The sequence below is a fragment of the Kryptolebias marmoratus genome, linkage group LG23 (genome assembly GCF_001649575.2).
Source record: "Kryptolebias marmoratus isolate JLee-2015 linkage group LG23, ASM164957v2, whole genome shotgun sequence".
NCBI classification, from domain to species: Eukaryota; Metazoa; Chordata; class Actinopteri; order Cyprinodontiformes; family Rivulidae; genus Kryptolebias; species Kryptolebias marmoratus.
The window spans coordinates 5535850-5557519 of record NC_051452.1 but is presented as its reverse complement, the minus strand read 5'-3'; the positions used below and the strand labels follow the sequence as shown (position 1 = coordinate 5557519).

Sequence of the window (21670 nt, the reverse complement as noted above, 5' to 3'; positions counted from 1 at the left end):
CCCACTGGTCCAAAGTAAAGCACAACGTTTGGGAAGAGGTTTTTATTGTGAAGAAATTAGAAGCGAAGTGCAGGTTTTTGTGAGTTCTGCACCCCACAAATCTTTCAGAGCAGAGTCCAACAGCACAGACACACTTGTCCAAACGCTCGCACTCACCCAAATTTATCTCCTCCTCCCTGCTGGTTATCTACGGAGAGCCAAAGAATCCAGAGTGGTCCGGGTTGGTGGGTTGGTGGGGGGGTCGACTCACCAAACACAGCTCATTTGACCACAGGGGAGGCCTGTCAATGGCCCAGATAGTTCTGGTAATTTCTCTGCGCTGACTGTGCTGCTGCTGTGTTTTAAATATTCAGAGAGGGCATCAAATATTTCCAGGAAGGGGGGATATATTCTGTTTGTTCCTTTTTTTTGGGGGGGGTAGAAAGGTTAGGGGCTGCGCTCCCTTCCATGGATAAGTCTCAAAGACGAGAAATTTGAAAAAAGTGAGGAAAAGAGGAGTAAACAGGATTATCAGCTGTTCTTGCAGGCGAACAAACAGCAACTGCACAAACAGATGAGAATAAATTTATTTGTACCCTTTTATAAAGAGAAAAATCCCACAAGGATCACTGAAAAAAATTAAAACTGACAACAGTAAAAAGAAAAAATAAATAAAAATAAACTAATTTAACTCAGTCACTGGTTTTGAATTGTTGGTTCAACAGAATTATTTTAAAACAAACTAATGAAACTGACCTCAACAAAAAGGATTGTTGATCAGTGCAGGCAGGTGGTTTCTGTACCTCTGAGACCTCTGCACCTGTCCACAGGTGTCCTCAGGTGTCCACAGGTGTCCTCAGGTGTCCACAGGTGTCCACAGGTGTTCTGGCCCACTCCTCCTGAGCAAACAGCTGCAGCTGTCTCAGGTCTGAAAGGTTCCTTCTCCAGATGTTTCGGCTCCTGTTGGAACCATGAGCTGCGACTGAGACCAGGCAGCACTTTACCTTGATAGTCTTGAGATTTCATTGGACCCAGAACAGAACCGAGCCTCCTCCATGTTCCCCTGTAGGTTCAGGGTTCTGTTCTTTGGTTCTGGTTTGGGTCTGTGGACACCCAGCAGCTTTGTGTCTTCTTCTATTAAGTCCACTTTGTCTCAAACAGACAGATGGTGTAATCTGATGACCTTTGACCTTGGAGTTCACCTCTGACCTCTTTGGTTATCATCCATACGATCCGTCTCTTCAGTTTGTCACCAGCTGTCCTCTTGTGGACACGTCCAGGGAGGTTGTCTCCAGTCCTGTGGACCTTCTGTAGTCTCAGGGACATCCAGCTGCTTGGAGACGGTCTGATAGTATTTACCTTCAACCTGCAGCTCAATTATTGTCTCTCTGAGCTCCTGAGACAACTGTCCTCAGCTTCCTGTCCCCCATGTTCAGTGTGGTACACACCATGATCCTAAACAGCCCTGTGACTACCTGTCCGCCTTTAAACAGGCAGCCTGACTGACTACAGGACCAAAGACACACCTGAGTTTAACATGTCCCTGTGGACAGATTAGTTTGTCTTTTTATATCAGTTTTATTTATTTCTTTTCCAAAATAATTTTGTTGAACCAGAATCTAAAAGCAATAACTGACTTTTATTAGTTTTTATTAGTTTTATTAGTTTTTATTAGTTTTTAGTAATTTTTTTTCTTATTACTTCTGTCAGTTTCAGGTTATTCCAGCGACCACTGTGTGTTTTTCTTTAACAAAAGGGTTCAAACACATTTGTCTGTATCTGTATCTGAATACACTCACAGAAGGAATGGCAAATGAAACATGAATAAGTAAAGCAATAAAGCATCCTCTTGATACACCCGCCTCAGACAGAGAAGTATTACTCTGCTCGGACTGCGCGGGCAAATAAGTGCTTTTCCTAATCTAAGTAGATGGTGAATGGAACGATAATTGACCTAAATGCTCCTCATGCTGACAGCAGTGACAGCAACTCATGGCTCATAACGCCATGAAGGCGTACGGCGCCAATATGAGGGAGGCGGCGGCGCTTCAATAGCAACCAAACAGGCGATCAGTTAAGATACAAAATAAAAAATAAAAAAAGCGCGCTCGCCACTGGAAAGAAAATGAAAGCGCGTCCTCCCCCACGGCGCCTCAAAGAATCGACGTGATTTTCTGAAAGTTGTGAATATCAGATATTAGAGGGGCCGTTATTTTGAAAATCAGCCCTCCATCCTCCTCTTTTTGCCGAGCGGCGGATGGTGCTAATTTCCCAAACATCATCTCCTCCACGCCGAGTTCAGGAAGTTGATTTATAGATGGTGCTCGCGGAGTTAATTGCAGTGCACGACACCAATCAGTCTTTGGGGATGTTTCTAAGGCGAGCTGGGATTAAATCAACAGCCAGCACAAACAAACAAACAAACAAACAAACACATTCATATCCCCGGTATTTATTTATCAATGTTTTTAGATTGCAATCTGCCTCCGAGATTGCCCCTTTTTCTGTTGAAGATTCAATAAGTTGACAGAAACATTGTCAACACTGGGGTGTTGCTTTATATTGGCGCTGCCAACAAATCTGTCTTTGGGAAAATGGAAATGTATGTGTTAGCCCCCCCCCCCCCCTTCTCCTCCTCCTCACCCCTCCTGAGCTGGATCCTCGAGAGTTGCTCCACAAAAATGATCGCACTTGTGTTCGGAAGCATTCATCTCGATTATCCAGACAGAAATGCTTTGATAATGATCTGCGGGAGCCGCTCGTCAGAGGTTTGTCAAAAAACAGTAAATGTCAAATCCCTGCCGGTGGTATCTAACCATCCACGCACACACACACGCACACACTCGCACACACTCGCACGCAGGGCCTCCTCCCCAGCCTGCTTTTGGCCGAGCGGCGTCTCGCTGCCTCCCGTGTCTCCTCGCTGAGAGCCGGCGTGGAGAGCAGGCAGCTGCAGAGCCACAGCGGTGTGTGTTCATGTGTGTCGGGTCATCTGGCAGCGCGTTCAGGGACACAAAAACACTGCGGGGAAACAAAGTTTCAGCGCATTTGTTGCAGAGCTGTCAGAGCTGTTTGGGTGTTTATTGTTTACATTTGTTAAGTGCCACTCGAGGTATTCATTTCAATTTAGAGATTTCAATAAATGGAGCCAAAGTTGTGGTTTTTTCCAAAGAAGATTGCAATTTTTCAGTTTTCTAAGCCAGGTTTTGTCATTTAACAAGCATTTATATTGGTTTAAAAGCGCTGGACGTCAAGCTTTGTCTAAAATTGACTCTATTATACAGTTTGGAACAAGATGTGATGATCTCTGTTTGCATCTTTAAAGCTTAAGTGAAGCAAGAGATTTAAGTTAAAGTCAGTTTTGGTTATATAAAGAAGTTTGGTTTTTTCCAATTTGATGCTTCAGTGATGGATTAAATGTTGCCAAAACAAAATGACGTTAAATAACAAATCATAAACATCGAACTGTTCAGGCCGTCTACTAACCGAAGACATTAAAATCCACGTCGAAACTGGGAGTGTGTCGACACGTAAAAACTACTATTTATTACAAACCTGGGTTTGAGGGGTCACTATACTACAGGAAAAGGAAGGAAATGCCAAATGTTGTTTGTTTTTCAAATACTTAAATGGACAATAACATTTCCAGAAGCAGAGACAGAAAAACAAACCGGCCTCGTCGGTGGGGAGGCTCCAAGGGAGCAAGTAAAAAAAAAAAAAAAAATTGATGAAATATTCCATTTAATATTTGTTTTCTTCACCCAGTCTGATCTGTAAACAGTGTCCTGCAGGTTAGGGGTCCAAAAACAAATTATAAACTCCCAAACTAAAAGAAATCTTTGAAGAAATGAAACAAAATGTGGAAACAAAACAAAAATTTTATAAGTTTATTTCCAAAATTTGATCTAAACTTTACACCAAAACAAAGAATACAGAACTAAATAACATCTAAGAAGGAATGCATATCACCCGCCGCCTTGCATACAATATCTGATGTGATCTGTTGGGGCTCACAGTATGACTTAGGGATTTTATCTCCATATTTGTACAATTTAAAGACATTTATTATGTGTTTGCTCAGATGGTTTACCTTCGGCAGCTGCCCTGAATTCAATCAGGTTCAAAAATAGATATAGATCCAGGAAGTCCAGCTGCATGTGACACACACAGACGGTTACATTATCACCCGCCTTTCAAGCTGGTGCACAGTAGGAGCTCAGGATTAGGAGGATAAGCTGTGATGTACTGGAAATAGTTTTGTTCTCTGTAGGTAAAACAAAAGGTCACATGACTCCGACTCCAGGTTAATATGACCACATTTAACAGAAGAATATGATTATTTTAAAGATTTATTCTTCATTTGTCAGCTTGTAAACTTTCTTTGGTGCTGAAAATGTTACAGAATTTAACTTAAAGTTTACAGTTTGCTGTTTTCCTTCTTTTCGCAGGTCATGTACGACCGTCCGTTTGCCAGCTTCGCATGCAATCAAAGAACAAAAATCATCTTTGGGTGAGTTTAATCTTATATTTTAACCTGATTAAATCAACAAAGGTTGTTTCAAACTTAACTTACTGTGTTCAGCTTTTAAAGTCAGATTCTGAACATCTCATTCTAATAAAACGTGCAGAAAGTAATAATTAAACATTTAAACCCGATTAACTTTTGGAGTCAGATTGATTCAAGATGGCTGCCAGCTTACCTTAAAGAAAGACAAAAGTGGCTCTAATTCAGTCAGTTTTACAGTTATTCAGATATAATTTAGTATATATACTACTACTAGTCAACTTTATTGGTCTGGAAGCAAAACATCTCATGAAGCGCTGGATGGAAACTTTCAGGAAGTAATCTCTGAATCTTCGTCTACAACTGATCAACTTTTGGAGTCAGTCCAATCCAAGATGGCCGTCACAGGTTTTCATGAGATTGTGAGATGGTGTAAAACTGCAGCGGGCAATATGCATTCCTTCAAGGAGTTCTAGGCCTTTATTATGGGATGCAAACTGTATATAAATGATGTTTTGCAGTAAGAGACTCAACCAAGCAAGAAGTTGAAGGTGAGGATTTAGAGCTGAACGTATCTTTGAAATGAGAACAAATCAGGTCTTTTGGATTTGAGGCGAACCTGCGAGGAGCACAAACCGTGACTAAGGGCGCAGGTTTTTTCATTTTTCTGCATGTAAAATACATCTCAATCAGCTTTTGTCTGCCCACACACACACACAGTGCACCGCGGCAGCTGCATAATTTAAATGTAAATGGTATCGCAGGTTTCACCTCCTTAGTCGGTGGCTTTAGGAAGAGTCGCTCACAAATGCAGACTGGCAGGTACTAAACGGTAAACGAGTGGAATTCCTCTTTAAAATGCTAATTTCAGCTTGAATGAAGGCAGTCGCTGTATATGCATGAGTGCTTGTGTTTGCATTTGCAGCTCTAAATGAACTGCCAGCTTCCAACGCGATTATTCTTTGTGACCTTTTAAAGGCTTTGACATAATGTGCAGGATTTACTTCATTATTGACTGACTCTGTGCAACACATGCTTTTATTTCTTGACAAGCGAGATCACAAGGAAGCGGGAGGAGGAGGCGTGTTTTTGTGTCGCGTCATGGTTACAAATTCATCGTGGGTTCGAGAGGTCTGAGCCTCGTCGACGCTCATTTCTCCGTGTTTGTTTGGCCTCCACATATGGCCGGAGCGTGCGTCCGCGAAAAACTCCCCGGTTTCCCAGCGAGCTGGCGAACATCTTGAGCGAACGCGGGGCCCGAGCCTCCTTTTGGCTGACGTCCAAACTCTGCCTGGCGTCTTCTGGGAGAACAAGAGGAGAAATGGAACAACTGGTTTTAATGAAACAATTACAAGACACTAATTATTATGTTAATGTTTTGCTACTATCATCAGCCGCCGCTAACAGCCTCGTGCACCTAGAGGTTCAGAGCCTGCCGTGTGTGTTAGTGTGTGTTTTTCCTTTCAGCTTCCTGGGAAGATGGACGCTCTCAGTAGGAAGCGGTGTGTACAGAAGGAATGTGTTGAAATGGTAAAAAAGGGCCACAAAGCACCGGCTGTTGTCACTGAATGTCAGGTACATTAATTCCCATAATGCCCAGCACAAATAAATTAGCAGCGGGGTTGCCAGTGACTCAAAGCCATCACTTTTAGGTGTGTGTGGGGTGGTGTGCGAGGGGGTTCAGGAGACAGGCCTGCAGGCGAGCACACACACACACAAATAAACACATGCATCACACAGACACATGGACACACACATGTAAACACATGCATCACGGCGCGCGCTCCCTCCACGCTCATGATGAGCAGCAGCTGTACGTGTGATGTGCTTCAAAGGATTATTCTGCCTCCACCTAACTGCTGAAGGCCATTATGTGCTCAATAAATGCATATAAGTTTCAAACCTGCAGAGAAGCTGGAAAACTAGATTGGTTATTTAAATAAGGTTATTTAATAAGGACAGATTTGTTGGTACCTATTATAATAAACCCATTATTATACAGTCATTATAGTCATGTTTCAAACTAAGCGTTTGACCTTAATTAGTATCGTAGGTGCCTTCGAGCTTTTCATCAGATTGTTGAAAGGGAACAAACAGCCAATGGGTGGTGTAGGGTGGTTGTTCCTCCGAACATGGAGCAGAGAAAGCAAACAGCTGTCTGAGGAGCTCGGAGAGAAGTTTAAAGATGTCCGAGTTAAAGGTGAAGGCTACAAGACCAGCTCCTACAAGATTATTAAAAAGCAGAAGATCCATGCGACTGTAGCCAACCTCTCAGGCCGTGGATGCAAGAGGAAATGCAACCCCAGTGTCAGGATTGTAGCTAATCAAAGAGAGAGCAGCACGGCGACTGACAGATACAGGAGACTAAGTTCACGGTAAGTCAACAGGCGTCCGGATCTGGGTAAGTATGTGATAGACTCTTCTAGATTTAACAGGCTGTAATGAGTGGCTAAATTCCAGGAGAGACTATTCTTACAGAGAGGGTGAGTGAGTCCAGCATAGGAGAGTGCTCGTAGGTAGAGCGTTTCCAAGTCGACGGATTCCGAATGGCTGAGGTAAGTGCGTCCTCCACAGGGTAACTCTAACAGGGCACGAAGCACAAAAAGCACATTTAGGAAAAATACTCCGAGTTCACAAGGTAAGACAAAAGGCTAAGAGATTTTACCACAAGGCAAACCATGCTCCAGCGCTCATCTGATCTCCACCACGGCCTTAAGTACCCGATCTCACTGTTGAGCCTGATCTTCTGCAGGTGTGGACGATGAGATGACTCGACCAATAGGAGGAACAGGACGGCCCACCAGGAAGTACCTCACAGATCACCACACCCAGCTTGATAAGACGGTTAGTGCAGGTGGTGCAGAAAGGACCAAAGAAACCATTAAAGCAGAGCTCCAAGGTGAAGGTACACCACTTTCTGATTGGGCCATCCAACTCATTTTGAATCCTAACGATGGAAGACGACCCAGGAGGCTCCACTGCTGGCAGAAAAACACAAAGACGGACAGAAATTCACCAACAAGCCGCAAAGTTTCTGCCACAGATGAGACAAAACTGGAGCTTTTTGGCTCCAGTCACACCATGGATCCACGTCTGTACCTCTGCAGCTGATTAACTTTAGGGGTCAACTTAATTCACGATGGCCACCACAGCCAACTCACGTTAAAAAACACATAAAATGATTTAATTCAGTCAGTTTAAGAGATACTGAAGGTCTTTATTTAACTAATCAGTAATGTTTTAGTCAAATTTCAGTAGTTTTTTTCATATTTGGGACATCAGGCAAACTTTTAGTCCAGATTTGTAACCAAAACAGCAGTTTTAAAGGTGACGAATCTAGTCAGGAATGTTGTTTTATTGTTAAAAAACTGCAGCCAAATAAAAAGTTTCCACCATCATGAAAGGTAACAAAGCTTTTCCCTCCCAGTTTGGATAAGATCGACCCTCTGATTGTGACACTTGACTTTAAAAGGGCGTCTTTGTGTGTCGCTGTTGCCGCACGCTCAGCCAGGTCTTTTTTTTTTTTAAACTGATTTCAGACTCGGTGGGACTACCTGTCTGAGTGATGGGGCGGTGACAGCGGCAACAATGTCCTCGACTGTCTGCCATGAAGTGCTGAAAGAGGTGATTCATGAACAGTAGGCGACAGGTCTTGGCTCGGACCCTCTGATTGAAACCTGTTCAGCAACAACCGCTAATTTCATTACATGGTGTCAGCGCACACTGAGCGGCTCCTAAAGGGCCCGCTTTGAACTCGCAGGGCCCAAACAATGACACGGGGGCAGTCGGGGGGCCTGATGGGAGCGTGACAGGTCGGCGGCGAGAGGAAAAACAAAACCACCTCCTCCCCGGAGGAAGAAGAAAAAAAAGTTTTTCATAATGCTGAAGTCTGTCAAATATTTTGATATGTCCCACACACCATGGCGCAGCTCCTCCTGGGATTTTTGCCTTTCAGAACGGGAACAATTGACTTTCTTCAGCGTCACGTGGTTCGCCTCCCCACCTCCCCGCCTCCAGGCCAAAGCTTTCATGAGGAGCCATGGCCCGCCGTCGCAGCTGTTCCTCTGGGGTTCTTCCCATGGACACCGGGGCTAAAAGCTCTTTGAGGAAGCTACTTGCAGGTTTCTTGTTTCATTTTTGTTGTTTTTTTGTTCTTTCATCAAGTTTTGGCTCACAAAAAACTTTTGGGTTGGGTTTTTTTGGTTTGTTTTGCCAGAGTTGGACCAAGGCTTGAGCTTGGTTTACGTGTTCATCAGTTCGCTCCAGAGTTTTGTTCGTCATCCTGTTCTGCAACTCAAAAACCAAACAATAATAATCTCCTTTATTCATCAACCAAACCACTTATTCTCTCAATATGAGAAAGAATTACCTTAATTAACTAATAATATAACTCACTTAACAATAAGACCCTTAATTACAACTAACTATCTTATTAATTATCATTTAAATGCCTAAATTAAATGCCAAAAACACTAAATAAGTTAGCATTAGTGATCTTTTCTTTGACAAGGATGACTGTCTTTTTCATCAGATGGATTTTCTTTTGTCAGGAAGATTTAATAAAGGAGTTAATAAGAAATTCAGCTGAGCAACCAGCAAAAAAAGGAAATCTACCAGGACTAATAGAAGGTATAGAATCCGATCTTGCCAAATAGGTAGTTTATATCAATGCATGAACCTTTTTATTATTTATGATTTAGAGTGTTTACATCCTAACTATAAAACATTTCTTAATTCCTCATATATTCTTATTATAAAATGGTGCCAAACCTATTTGTGAGTGCAGAACTTTTTGCTTAATTTTTTTCCTGCATATTCCTAGAAGACGAAGAGTAACCTTTTTTTCAGAACTGTCTGATAACAATTTAATTTAACGTCCCAACAATAATCTACAACAAGAACATTTATGAAGACGTTTTGAAACGTGCAAAAAAAAAAAAGCTGCTGCCCAAACTTCCAACAGATCTTTGATAGTTCAATGTTCGAGCTGGATGAGAAGAGAACCAGGAACAAAGGAAATGTTAAAGCTGCTGCCGGTGGCTCGTCATGGTCGCCACGGAAACCACACACTTCTGGGTCTGTCACTCCCTGAGGTTAATGAGGCTGAGGAAGCAGAAACTGAAGCTAAAACAAACAGAACAGTAGCTAAACGTATCAAAAGGCTGGCGAGAAAGTAAAAGTAGGACAGTAGCTAAAAGCTCAAATTAGACAAATAATTGGCAAAAGAATAGCTATAAGCTAAAAGTAGCTTAAAACTAAAAGTAACTGAAGGTTAGCTAAAAGCTAGAAGTAATAACTTTCAATTAAAAGTAGCTAAAGAAGGCAAAAGCAGATTTCAAAGAGAACAAAGTTAAATTTCTGAGCCCACTTTTTGCAGCGTGTGGAACTTCTCAAAGCGTGGACACAGAACATGCACCATGAAGGTAACTTTGGAAAAGTTCACTGTGAATAGAGGAGGCGTATGAATATTCATGAAAAATTACCCCAGCTCTCCGTTTCTGATAGCGAGGGCCTTTTTACTGCTGTGGTATTAGGCCGGCGAAGGAGATGAAAGGCTTGAGAACCATCCCCACTTCCTTGGCCTTATACTGGGACACAATGGCCAACCAGCCGCTCAATTAGTCTGCCATCTTAGACTGACTGTTTGACAGGTCTGGCTAATTGTTAATCCCGCCATAACTGTTGCTCAGAGTAATTAATCATGTAACAAAGAGGCTCTCAGTGAGGCGACCCCACCAGTGTGGATATGTGTGTCAAACCAAGGAGGCATCAGAAAGGTTGTCCATTTCGCAGCTAACAAATATTTAATCTTCATTTGCAGCACCTAAGTCCACATCGGTTGTTTGTTTTTTTTTCTTCCCCCGGATGTAAACAAGTGCGTGAGATCCCCTGGCTTATGTAAATGTGGAAGCCCCCACAGGAATGGGATTCGGGGGGTCAAGTACCATTCATCATGAGATGGAGTGTCATTTTCTCCACTTCATACGCAGCAGCTGCTTAAGAGGAGGAAGAGAAAAGGAGGTATTCTTTGAGGGGGGGAGAAAAGGCAGAGCCGAGCACAATCCCCCGGCTTCAGAGAGGAGGTGGTGGGGCTGAATAGAAACACAAGGTGCCACTGTGTCAGGATTCAAATGTGAACACAACCGGTGATGTCATTCACCTCCCCAACCCCACCTCGAGTCATAAGACGAGCCGCATTCCTGGGAACGGACACAAAGAACCGCCGTGTTTTGCAGTTTTGTGGTACTGACTCATTTTGTTGTGAGCTATGACTGATTTTTTTTCCCCTTCGGTGTGTCCAAACGATGATTAATATCTGTTTTCTGTCTCTGTGGAGAATGGAAAACAAGAGCATCCCTTGTTTAGATGAAAAAAGGAATTTTAGGCTCTCGGGCTATTGGAGCTTATAAAGGCCAAATTGGATAATTTGGGACCAAATGGACAGAGGTCACAGCTCATCTCTGTCGTGGTTTTGTACGATTTAAAGATAGATGCACAAAAGACGCGGTGTCCTCGTCAGTCTCAGAGATCTGGGTCCCGAAGAACCGACTCTGCTTAACGCCGTTTTAAAGAAGGGAATAAAAAAAACCCTGACAGATCAAAGAGGAAATTGAAAATTTAATTCTCAATTTGCAGCCAAACATCACAAGAGCCACTTTCTCACTTTGCCAAAAAAGAAAGCTGATGATTTGAGCAACGAAACAAAAGCCTTCCAGTGGCTGTCCCGTCAGCCGGCTGACCGAAGCACCGTCTCCCACACAAAAAACCTGCAGACAATAAACAGAAACAGTAGGAATCCTCCGGTAATTTGACTTGCTCCACAGGTGGTCACCAGCTGCTGGCGAACAGGTTACGTGGGGCCTCGGCTGCAGAGATTTTCATTTTAGCTTGAACAATGGGCGCAGGTCCCAAAACCAGGAGGTTGTTTCTTTCTTTTTTCCCCCCTCTTTTCATTTTTTATTTCTTCATTTTGCAGCACCCGGAGGTAAGTCGCAGACACTGAGGGCTTTTGTCTCTGCGCACAGAGATGGGGGCTATCAGGAATCCCCCTGTCCTTGTTCACATGATTCAAAGAGGGCCCTGTGTGTCAATCGGAGAGCTGTTCTTTTCTTGTCTATTCATGTCGTAACACCGGAGGGAAAGACCCGGTTGGGCCGAGGGGCCTGCTTTTACTCACCCAACAAGACAACAAACTCTGCTGAACTCAGAATTCGTTTAACTCGTAATTGCGTGGCTTTCTGTGCAGAATGGGCCTTTCAGTCTTAAACAGGCACCGGTCCTTGAAATCTCCCAAATCTGCAGCCGTATCTCTTTAAGATCAGTCTTCTTACCGCTACTGTGGCGACCGCGGGAGTCCAGATAAACAGATAAAAATAAAAGGATTCATCGGCCAGCACGTGGTCAGATTCAGGGAACTTTTCCCATCTTTGTGGAGGATGAATTTTAGAGGATGTCTTCAAGGCAAAGGGGGTTTCCCAAAAAACTCCTGACTTTATCTCAGCCTAAGAAACTCAGACAAAATGCCACTCAAGGTGGTTTTATTTAGTAAATTAATAAATAATCCAAGATATTTTCAGATTTAAGACAAAAACTCAACACCATTGAATATCTGGAACAATTTATTTTATGCAAATGAAGGTTGATATTGTCCAAAATTACAGGGTGATCTGTTGAAATTGTAATTGAAGCAGCATTAGAATAAGTGTTGGCAAACTGCGCGCTGATTGGCTCCTACCGACGTCCACTCTGCCTGATTTAGAGGAAAGTTAATTTTATCGGACCGCATAGCTTCTCAAAGTGGATGTGCTGATAAATTGGAGAAAATCCCAGACGGGTTAATCGATATTTGAGAAGTACGCATAGAGGCCGAACGCTGCTGATGAAACTGAGGAGTCGTCGTTATCAGAGTTCTGGTTCGTCAAAATGTCTTCCAGCAGCGTGAAAACCTGTTTGTTTGAAGACACTGCTGATGGGCAGGGTTGTGTTCAGAAACATAAACATCTTTACTGATCCTCTCTGAGGGACAGATCCAGATTCCTGACCGAACATGCATATCACCCGCCGCCTTTTGTGCCAGAGTTTCAGACTAAAATCGTCTTACGGTTAGAAATGATGGAGTTGTAGCCATCTTGGTCACACCTTCTCATTCAATATTACAAGATGTCATGCTCCAAAGTACTCTCAGCTACTCCCACATCAGATTGTTGCTCAGTATCTGTCTGTTTCTGTGCTAAGGTCGATTAGCTGTTGCGACCATCTTGAATTTGATCCACTTCAAGGATTAATCAGCCAATAGTTACGTTCTGCAGGTTTCATTAAACTCCGAAAAACGTCCACTGATGCATGAGATATTTTGCTTACAGACCATCAAGGTTGACTCCAGCAGGTACCACACAAGTCGCTCGATTTCTGTAAAACTGATTGTTATTTGACTGACAACAAACATGTGAGTTACTTTAACTGGTAACTCTAAATGTGAGTGAGAGTGAATGGTTGATTGGTCTTGTTTGTTTCTAATTAAGAAAGACAATTAATTCATGGATGAAGGTTTGATTTATATAAAAAATACTGCTTAAGGTGCTACGAATGACAAGTTGTTTGATCAATGGGTCTAATTGTGCAACATGTTGAAAACTCAGTGATTTAAATAACAATAAATAACATTTAAGTGTCATTTTGAACACGTTTTGAAGATTTCTGTCCTTGAAATTACTGAAAGTTAGTGCATCATATGGAGAAAATGTTTAGTTTGACATATTTTTGTCATCACTGTTAGTAAAATATCTCATGAGTCACTGAGCTGAAACTCTCACAGTAATCACATCATGTTTGTCTACAATTTACCGATTCAAGATGACTGCCACAGCTATTCAACGTTAGCTAATATAAAAAATGCTTCAACTTGGTCAGTGTTACAGATAATGAGCTGAGATTTGGTGTGGTAGTAGCTGACAGTCATTGTCAGCACATATCCATAATATTACATGAGATTGCTCATAACCTTATTGTCAAGATTTGACCAAAATGGCAACAATTCCATCATTTTTCAGCCTAAAGATGATTTTAGTCTAAAACGTGTCCATGAAAGGTGGTGGGCGATATGCTAGGCCTTTAAGTTTCAGTAAAGAAATCAGGTATAAATGTTTCATGTTGATCTTTTTAGGTTAAAAATGTTCATTTTTCATGTGTTTTCCTAAGTTAGATGAATGAAATCAGAAGAAATGAAGATACTGATTTATGCATGTTGCCTTTAAGCACATCTGCAGCTTTTAATTAATGAGTTTTTATTAATTTACTTCCATTTTTTTTTTTGCTCCCCCTCAGTGGGGCTCAGCTGACGGTCCGTGGCGCTGTCCCTCGTGGTCACCTTAAACCACAGTCAGGGTTCTCAGCATGTCCTCCCGTCACCTCATCTCCTGCGTGCCTTCATTTGCATTCACACGGCTGATGTTTGTTGTGAACAGGCGCTGTCAGAGAGGATAAAGAAAGGTTACCTGGTGGCTGCGAGCTTTCCACCAACAGATTTATCCACACTGATGTTTTGATGTCACCACCGCCTGCTCCGGGCGCTTCACTGTTGCAACAAACCAAACCCCAATCAAATCTTTGAAGTAGTCATGTATGCATAAGCGCCGTCTACCTTAATGCTAAATAATTAGCAAACGAGCGCTCGGCTCACTGGGATTGCTACCTCGGGGGGAAACTTGCTTTTCCTGCTTTGATCATTACGTTAATTAAATCTGGCTCCCCTGACAGGTCGAAGGCTAAAAAACAGGTAGGTGTCATGGGCACCTCGGCGGAGACACGAGCACCTGGTGTGTGCGAGCGCTCCAGCTGTCAGCGCTGATGCCTTGAGAGTCGGACGGCGGTGGCGTTAATTCGAACCGATGTCCCTTAAAGAGGGGAGGGAGGGGAGCGGCTCGGTCGTTAAGACGCCCCGGTTCTCTGCTGTGGAGGCGGGCGAGGCTGCAGCTTTGGCCAGAGGAGGAAAGAAGTCATGTTGTCAGACCTCAGTGTCAGCTCGCGTCATAACCAGCGCCCGGGGGGCAAATTAGAAGTGTGTTTCGAGAAATGTGTCAAAAGCGTTCTTGGTCCACATCACAGCAGAGATATCGTGTGAAGAGGGGCCTAAACCAAAGTCAAACGCCGAAAGGAGTCAAAGGAGGCGCTCACCTATGGTTTTATTCCAAATTATAAATATTTACACATCAGAGCATCATTTTTCATGTCTGGGAGGTTGAAGGGTCGACATTTTCATCTCTCAGTGCACTAATCGTTGTAAGAGTGAGGAAAAGACAGCAGCAAAGGTCAAAGGCCTCCTGAGTGAATGTTAGGCTTCACGGGTCAACCCCATCACCGCCGTGAATGCCATCTTGATGTGCGTCTCACCACGGCGTGATGTTTTATAGATGCACAAAGACGAAGCGCTGTCCTGACATGTAGGAGGAGTTCTCTGAATACTTGCATCAGAATGTCAAAACAGATTTTCACTTTGGATTTTTCATCGCTTCAGCTCTTTAAAGGTTGAGAGAGTCTCTGTGTGACTCTGAGAAAACCTGTTTTCTTCAGATAGAAGTTAAGAGTTGTTGGTTTCTGATGGGTCTGTTGTGGAAGCTGTTGTCCGACTCCAGGAGAAGTCAGCTCTCTGTCACGTGATTGCGTGACAAATTGCATCATTTTCTTCTCGTCGTTCTTGTGTCGCGAAGCGGTACGAGGTCCTTTTCTCACAGGTGTTTGTGCCAAGTATTGTGTGAGTGGTCAGAGGCCAGTCAGCTTTAATGGAGCCATTTTGTTTCTGCTGCTCCGATGAGAAGCAGCTGGGGGCTGTTAGAAGATCCAGCCGTCTTTATGACTGTTCCAGGAAAAGTGAGAAACCTGTGAACTTAAAAAAGAGACTATGGTGGCCGGGAGGAAGTGCGCCTCGGGCCGGGCAGCGTCGGGACACGTTCTGCACCGTCATATTTGCAGATACCAATCATCATGTTCTGTTCTAGTTGGTTTAATAAACAGCTCTGATTCGAGTGTCTCGTGGACGATGAAAGGTGAAAACAAACATCTCGTAACCATGTGACCGCGAACCGACTTCCTGACTTCTTATGAACGATGACGGAGCCTTAAAGGAAATAAAGAGCTGGTGTTCAGTTTAGATTTAGTACTTTTAGGTCATCTCTCGGATTGTACGCCCTTTTTTTCTGGTCGAAGAACGTCAGCATGACACAACATCTTTATCTGGACTGTTATCTCTCACAGCACTGAAAGGCCAAAGGCAGGCGGTGATGTTTTTATCCTTTGTATTTCCATGTGTTTGCCTGTTGGCAAAACATCTCATGAACCAAGGCACAGACCTCACTGAAACTTTCATAAAGTAGTAATCACTTACTCAAACGTTTGGACCAATTGAATCTTAAACTGGCAGCTAGAGATGAGGTGTGTGTAGTTTGGTTTGGTTACCTTTTTAGGATCTTTTCTGCAGCACCAGTCGTCCTTATAGTGACCGAAGCACGGTCCTGATGCGGTGGAATCAGAGGTTTGGTTTGTGGTTTATTTGAGATCTGAGTTTAGATTATTGTTAGGCGTGCACTGGTAATGGTTCAGTTCATGGTTAGGCGATCGAGATGGCTGCCACACCACATTAGCCAACAGAAAAACAGCTATAACTCTGTTAAATTTACAGATATTGAGCTAAATTATTACGTGGTAGTAGCTGAGAGTCATCTAACAGATCTCATGAGGTCACACTGAGCGTCATTTGACCAAAACAAAAATATTTTTCAACAGAAGATGATGTTAGTCTAAAACTCTGGCATGACAGTCATGCTAGGCTTTTAGTCAGTTTTTCGTCACGCTGCTTCTTTTTCTGCCTTTTTATTCTGTGTTGTAGCTGAGAAACGTTTTGGTTGAGGTCAGTCACTGGAGACCGTTTGGGTAAATGGCTGAATAACATAAAACTATAATAACTTGTGGATTTCGAAGCCCTGTTTCCTTTAACTTCAAACTATCCAGCAGAAGTGTTTCTCCCCTGCACAGCAGCCGACATGCAGCAGGCTGCAGGGCATTAAAGTCTCCCCATCTATGATGGAAATGAGGCAAATGACATTAATTTCATATGAAATAATCTCGATTGTGTTTGTTGGATCTGCTCCGATTTAAAGAAGCACTTTCTGCCTGAGCCCGGCGGCCTTTCCTCCTCATCCTCATCCAGCGCCGCGCACCACAGAGCGTTCAGAAGTAATTAGTGTCTTCAATATGTCGAACCATCCCACATACCTGTTTAATCAAACTATTTTCTGGGCATTTATTCAACCTACAAAGGCAGCGTTTGAGCACAACGCTCAAAAACACAAAGGACGAGTTGTCTCTGAAGCTCCTTTTGATCTAGATCATTAACGTTTTGGAATCAGAAGTTGACACGCGGCCCGGTTTTTGTTGCGGCGCTCCTGGATCCGTTTCTGTGCGGCGGAAGTTGAAGATGTTTGGGAAAAATTGCTCCGATTACAGCGTTCATGTGCCATTTGATGACGGTTCCAAGAACAAGGGGAGCTGCGGCCAAAGCAGACTTACAGCAGTAAGAGCTGGCCGAGCTTCCATGGAGCACATGGTCTCTTCACCGTTTTATTATCATGCTAATGGACTTTATACGACCCCACCCTGATCGGTTTACAGTGCCGAGATCCCAACATCTATTCAAGCAGTGAGTTCATCCATCACAACTAGATCGACTAAATCCTCCCCTAAACTTTTAATCCTGATTGCTGCTAAACTTTTTGGCCGTGCTCATCAAAGATGGATTCCATCAGAAGTTCTTGGATCGTTGGACGCGTTCAAAGCTGTCCGGACTTCTTTACTGCGGCATCAGATGACATCACTGAAGGACTTCACAAAGGCCGTGTTCAGTCTTCACATCATCAACTGACTCTCTTTTTTCTCCTCAGAGCGCCAACGCCGGCGGGCAGCGTTTCTGAAAAATCACAAGAAATTCATTTCCTCTCTGGATTGGAGAATAACAAAAGCATTCCTCATGACGGGGCTCTCTTCCTGTCATCTGCAGGCCACAAGTCTGCCGCTCTAATATTAGAACCCCCTCCCCTGCTTCAGGTTTTTATCACAACCAGACTGCAGAACTTAAATCAGGTGATTTGATTAACAAATTACAGCCGTGCGGGAAGTCTGACAGGAGTTCAGGCGGCGGGAGACGATGTTTTCGCTCGTCTGTAAGCGAAATACCTCTTAAACCAGTCAACAGATTATAACAGGATGTGCATCTACAGCTGCGTAACCTTTGGAGTCACTCGAATTCAAGATGGCCGTCACAGCTAATCAACGTTAGCCAACACAAAAGATGCTGCAACTCATTTAGACTTGGAAAAGCTGAGCGTCATCCCTAACACGCTAACAGAACCGGAGAGATTGTTACTTTCAAAATTTGACCAAAATATTTTTCACTTCTCAGCACGAGATGATCCTAATTTAAAACTCTGTGGTGGCGGGCGATAAGCATTCCTCCAGGAAATGCTGGCCTTTGAATACGTTAAAGAGGAATGTTTGGTTCTTTAATGGCTTTTAGTTACAGTTTTTACTCTTTTTTTTATTTTTCAGGCTTCTGATAAGTCAGGGCTGCTAAAACTTTAATCTGAGGTGAAAAGAAAGCAGGAAAACTTCATCAAATCAAATTATTTTTTTGGTTTAAGTGTCAAAAACCTGAAACTGTGTCTGAGATTCCACTTTTCTAATCTCTAAATCCGGCCTCAACAACAACAGTTTGCCTCCTAAAACACAATGTTTCAAAAATGCAAATTTTCCCGTTGAAGCTGCTCGTTCGGTCGCTCTCACTCGGCTGAAAATTACACACAGCCTTGTTTTGTATGCAAACACCCCCCCACACCCCTCCTCCTTCGCTCAGGGAAATTTTATTTGGACGCCGTCTTTCCCGCTAATGCAACAAATGAGAAATGGCGATCCGGGCCTCGGGAAATGCTCCGGACCCGGCAACCGACACTGTGATGTTTGAGCCTCTGCTTAAAAAAAAAAAAAAAAGGCGTGTTGATTCTCCATACCCCAATATTGACCGAGCGTCTGTGTTTGATGTAAGCATGCGCCCCCTCCTCTCCCAACACATTCATTAAACCCCCCCTCTGCCATGCAGGCCCAGTGTTTGGGCTTAACTTGTTAGTTCTGCTGCTGGAGAAGCAGCCGATGCCCCGAGATATTAGCGTGTGATGGACGGCGGGGATGGACGCTCGGAGTTCTCACCGCCACAGCTGCTGCTGCCTCACCGCAGCCAACATCACAACCGAATATTCTCCACGAAACGCACAGATTGGCTTTATCAAACGCAAAAGGTTTAAATTGGAGCAGACGAGCTCGGTTAATTTCACACTTGGACACGAATACTAAATCTACGTTTGGCTTGTTAACGTCCATTAACTTTTCCGCACAAACAAATTAGGTGATTCCTTCCAATCTGGTTTGTTTCATTTCGTTGATTGACTTAAATTCTATTAGGGGGGGGGAAACACAAAGTAAATACAATTTCAAGTTTTTGTACTTTGCGCTCGCAGAACAAGAAAAAAAAACTGAATCTTCGAGGATCGAAAAGAAGCTTAGGGTGAAGGCAAAAGTCTGGGCACCCCCTGCAGATCTTCCAGAACCTCAAACAGAAAACCAGGTTTAAATTAAGCCTTCCATGTTTTGAAGAAATGCATATCGCCTGCAACTAAGATCATCATTCGTTCAGAAAAAGAGTTTCGGTCAAACGTTACGACGATCTGACGCAACAAAACGAGACCCCACACAATCTGCAACCCTTGGCTACTACCACAGTTTTAACCAGTTTTTTGTTTGCTGAGGTCAGTTACCTGTGGCAGCCATCTTGAATCGAATCAACTCCAAACGGTAATGAGTTTAAGACAATCATGTTGATTTAAAATCTGTTATTTTACTGACAGACACAGGCAGAACACGTTCACCTGCCTGTCCCTTTCAGGCAGTGATGCTTTCAGCTAATATTTAAGATTAAATTAAACCCTTTTCAGAAGTGGAGTTCAGTTTAATTGGGACCCCTCAGAAAACAAAAAGCAGCCGTCTCTTTTTGTTTCCTGAAGACCGCGGCGGCTTCCACCATCAGGCTGCCTAACAGATGCAGGAGAACAATCTGAGAGTAGAAATCACAGCTGAGGCGAGACACGAAATCTGTCAGAGAGCTGAAAGAATCTGTTCGAGAGGACATGAGGACACCTCCCATCTGTGTCCACGGTGTAAGACAACAGAGGACACCTACGGACCGCAGGGTTTTTGGAGCTGGGTGTGATGTGAATCGTACGTTTGCGGTTGTTGTTTTTTTGAGGATGCGGGCTGAACACGAGCTCATCTTTCTCCTGGTTTCATTACTGTAATGGCTTTTTGACAACTAACGATCAGTCTGATGCATGTCCTCTCCTCAGATCAGGTGTCCACACATCACTTCTCCTAACAGGACACAAAGTAATCGTTTTCTAAATCGTACAGCGAAGGAAACACGTGTTTTTACTCTCCTGTGGCTCTGAAACTGCGTCGGTGTTCAGGTTACAGGCCCGGATCGCAAAACGTTTCCTTTCATCGAGACGAACGGCGCTTTGTGATGAAATGCAGACTGAATGCTGAGCGCCAAAGAAGCTGAGCTGAACGTCGGCGCCGGCAAAAAGCTAAATGTAGCAACACGATGGCTAAAAGTAGGAAAAGGTTAGCTGCAATCCAAAGTAGCTAAACAGTTGCTTAAAGTTAAAAGTTATGGAAAGATAGCTACATGCCGATAGTAGCAAAAAGCAGCAGAACAGTAGCTAAAAGCAAAACGGATCAGAATGATAGTTAAAAGCTAAAAGTAGCCAAAGCTAGTGAAAAACGAAATATGTTTATGAAGGAAAATTAGAAGATTTTAATGTTTTGTTACAAGGAAAATATTTATAAATTAAAATATGAAAAGTATAAAAGTCGCAGCACGTTTCGATGCGTGAACAAAGTGAATCAGCATTCACACTGTTTTCAGATTTTTAGTTTTAATATCAGTTAGCGTTCAGCGTATGTGTTGGGATGACTCTCAGCTACTACCAGACCAAGTTTCAGCTCCTCATCTGTAAACCCAGCTGAGTTTTAGCTGTTTCTGTTCGCCAGCGTCTCTTAGCTGTGGCTGCCATATTGAATTGGTTGACGCTGAAAGTCTGCAGCAAAGTGACTCGCAGCAAGTTCCTTTTACAAAACAAAAAAAAGATGTTTGTTTCGTCTTTAGCCTTCTTGTGCGTCACCCGTTCACAGTTTTGGTCTTTGCAGGAGTTCAGAAACAGACTCATGCCGGTCGGAGCGGCGCTGCCCGTTTGAAAAGGCAACATCAATGAAACGCTCTCCCTCCACCTCTCCCTCCTGTCATGCCAAATTGTGTTTTACAGCATCTGTTCATTATAGATGGCCGACATGATGGATACGGTCATAATATTAATGTAAGACTGACGCGGCGGACATGAATCATGGCCGACTTTATTTCAAAGCCGGCGCTTCATTGGCCCGCCACTAAAAAGTGATATATAAATGTCAGCGAATGGCAGCCATAAAGCATCATGAAGTACATTTGATGGTGCGTTTTCACCGTTATCAACCCGTTGTTATTTACTAATGTGTCTTCTTCATGAGGCCGTGTGCTGAAAGAGACTCCACCTTTGTTCGTTTAAGGTGTTCCTTTTTCAGCAGGCGGACGGTGAAGACGGTGGGAATGACCTGAAGAAGGATGCTTTCATATGTGGAGCTGGCCTTTGGGTATGGAAGTCCATGGGTGACTTTAAATTGAAAGTCTTCCATCAAAGTGAGATTTCATTTCCCATATGCATGAGGATTTTATGACGAGGACTCATCAATCTTTGGGAAACTGTGGTTTTTATTCCAGGAAAACAGAGGAAATAAAAAGATAGTATCTGAAATAATAACTCCTTACGTTAGCTGAGTCAGCATTCACGTCGTTGTTTTACTTTTTAATCTTTGTTTTTTCTGTTTTCAGATCTTTTCCTGCAGACTTTATTTTAGTTTCATATCTCAAAACGTTCAGCTCAGTAAGGAAATTCATTTTATTATTATTTACAAATATTTTCCCCATAAAAACAATCAATTCCTTCACAAAAACGTTGTTCTGTTTGTAATCTGCTTCAGCAAACTGGTTTTATTTTT

General features: G+C 43.1%; 1 long non-coding RNA gene across 3 annotated transcripts in view; it reads left to right on the top strand.

The window, feature by feature from the left end:
* LOC108245113 overlaps positions 1-21670 on the top strand; it is a 293441-nt gene that overhangs the window by 180183 nt on the left and 91588 nt on the right. For all 3 annotated transcript variants that reach the window (XR_005232718.1, XR_005232716.1, XR_003039888.2), the window contains exon 7: positions 4428-4489. This is a non-coding gene — a long non-coding RNA (uncharacterized LOC108245113). The remainder of the gene's footprint in view (positions 1-4427; positions 4490-21670) is intronic.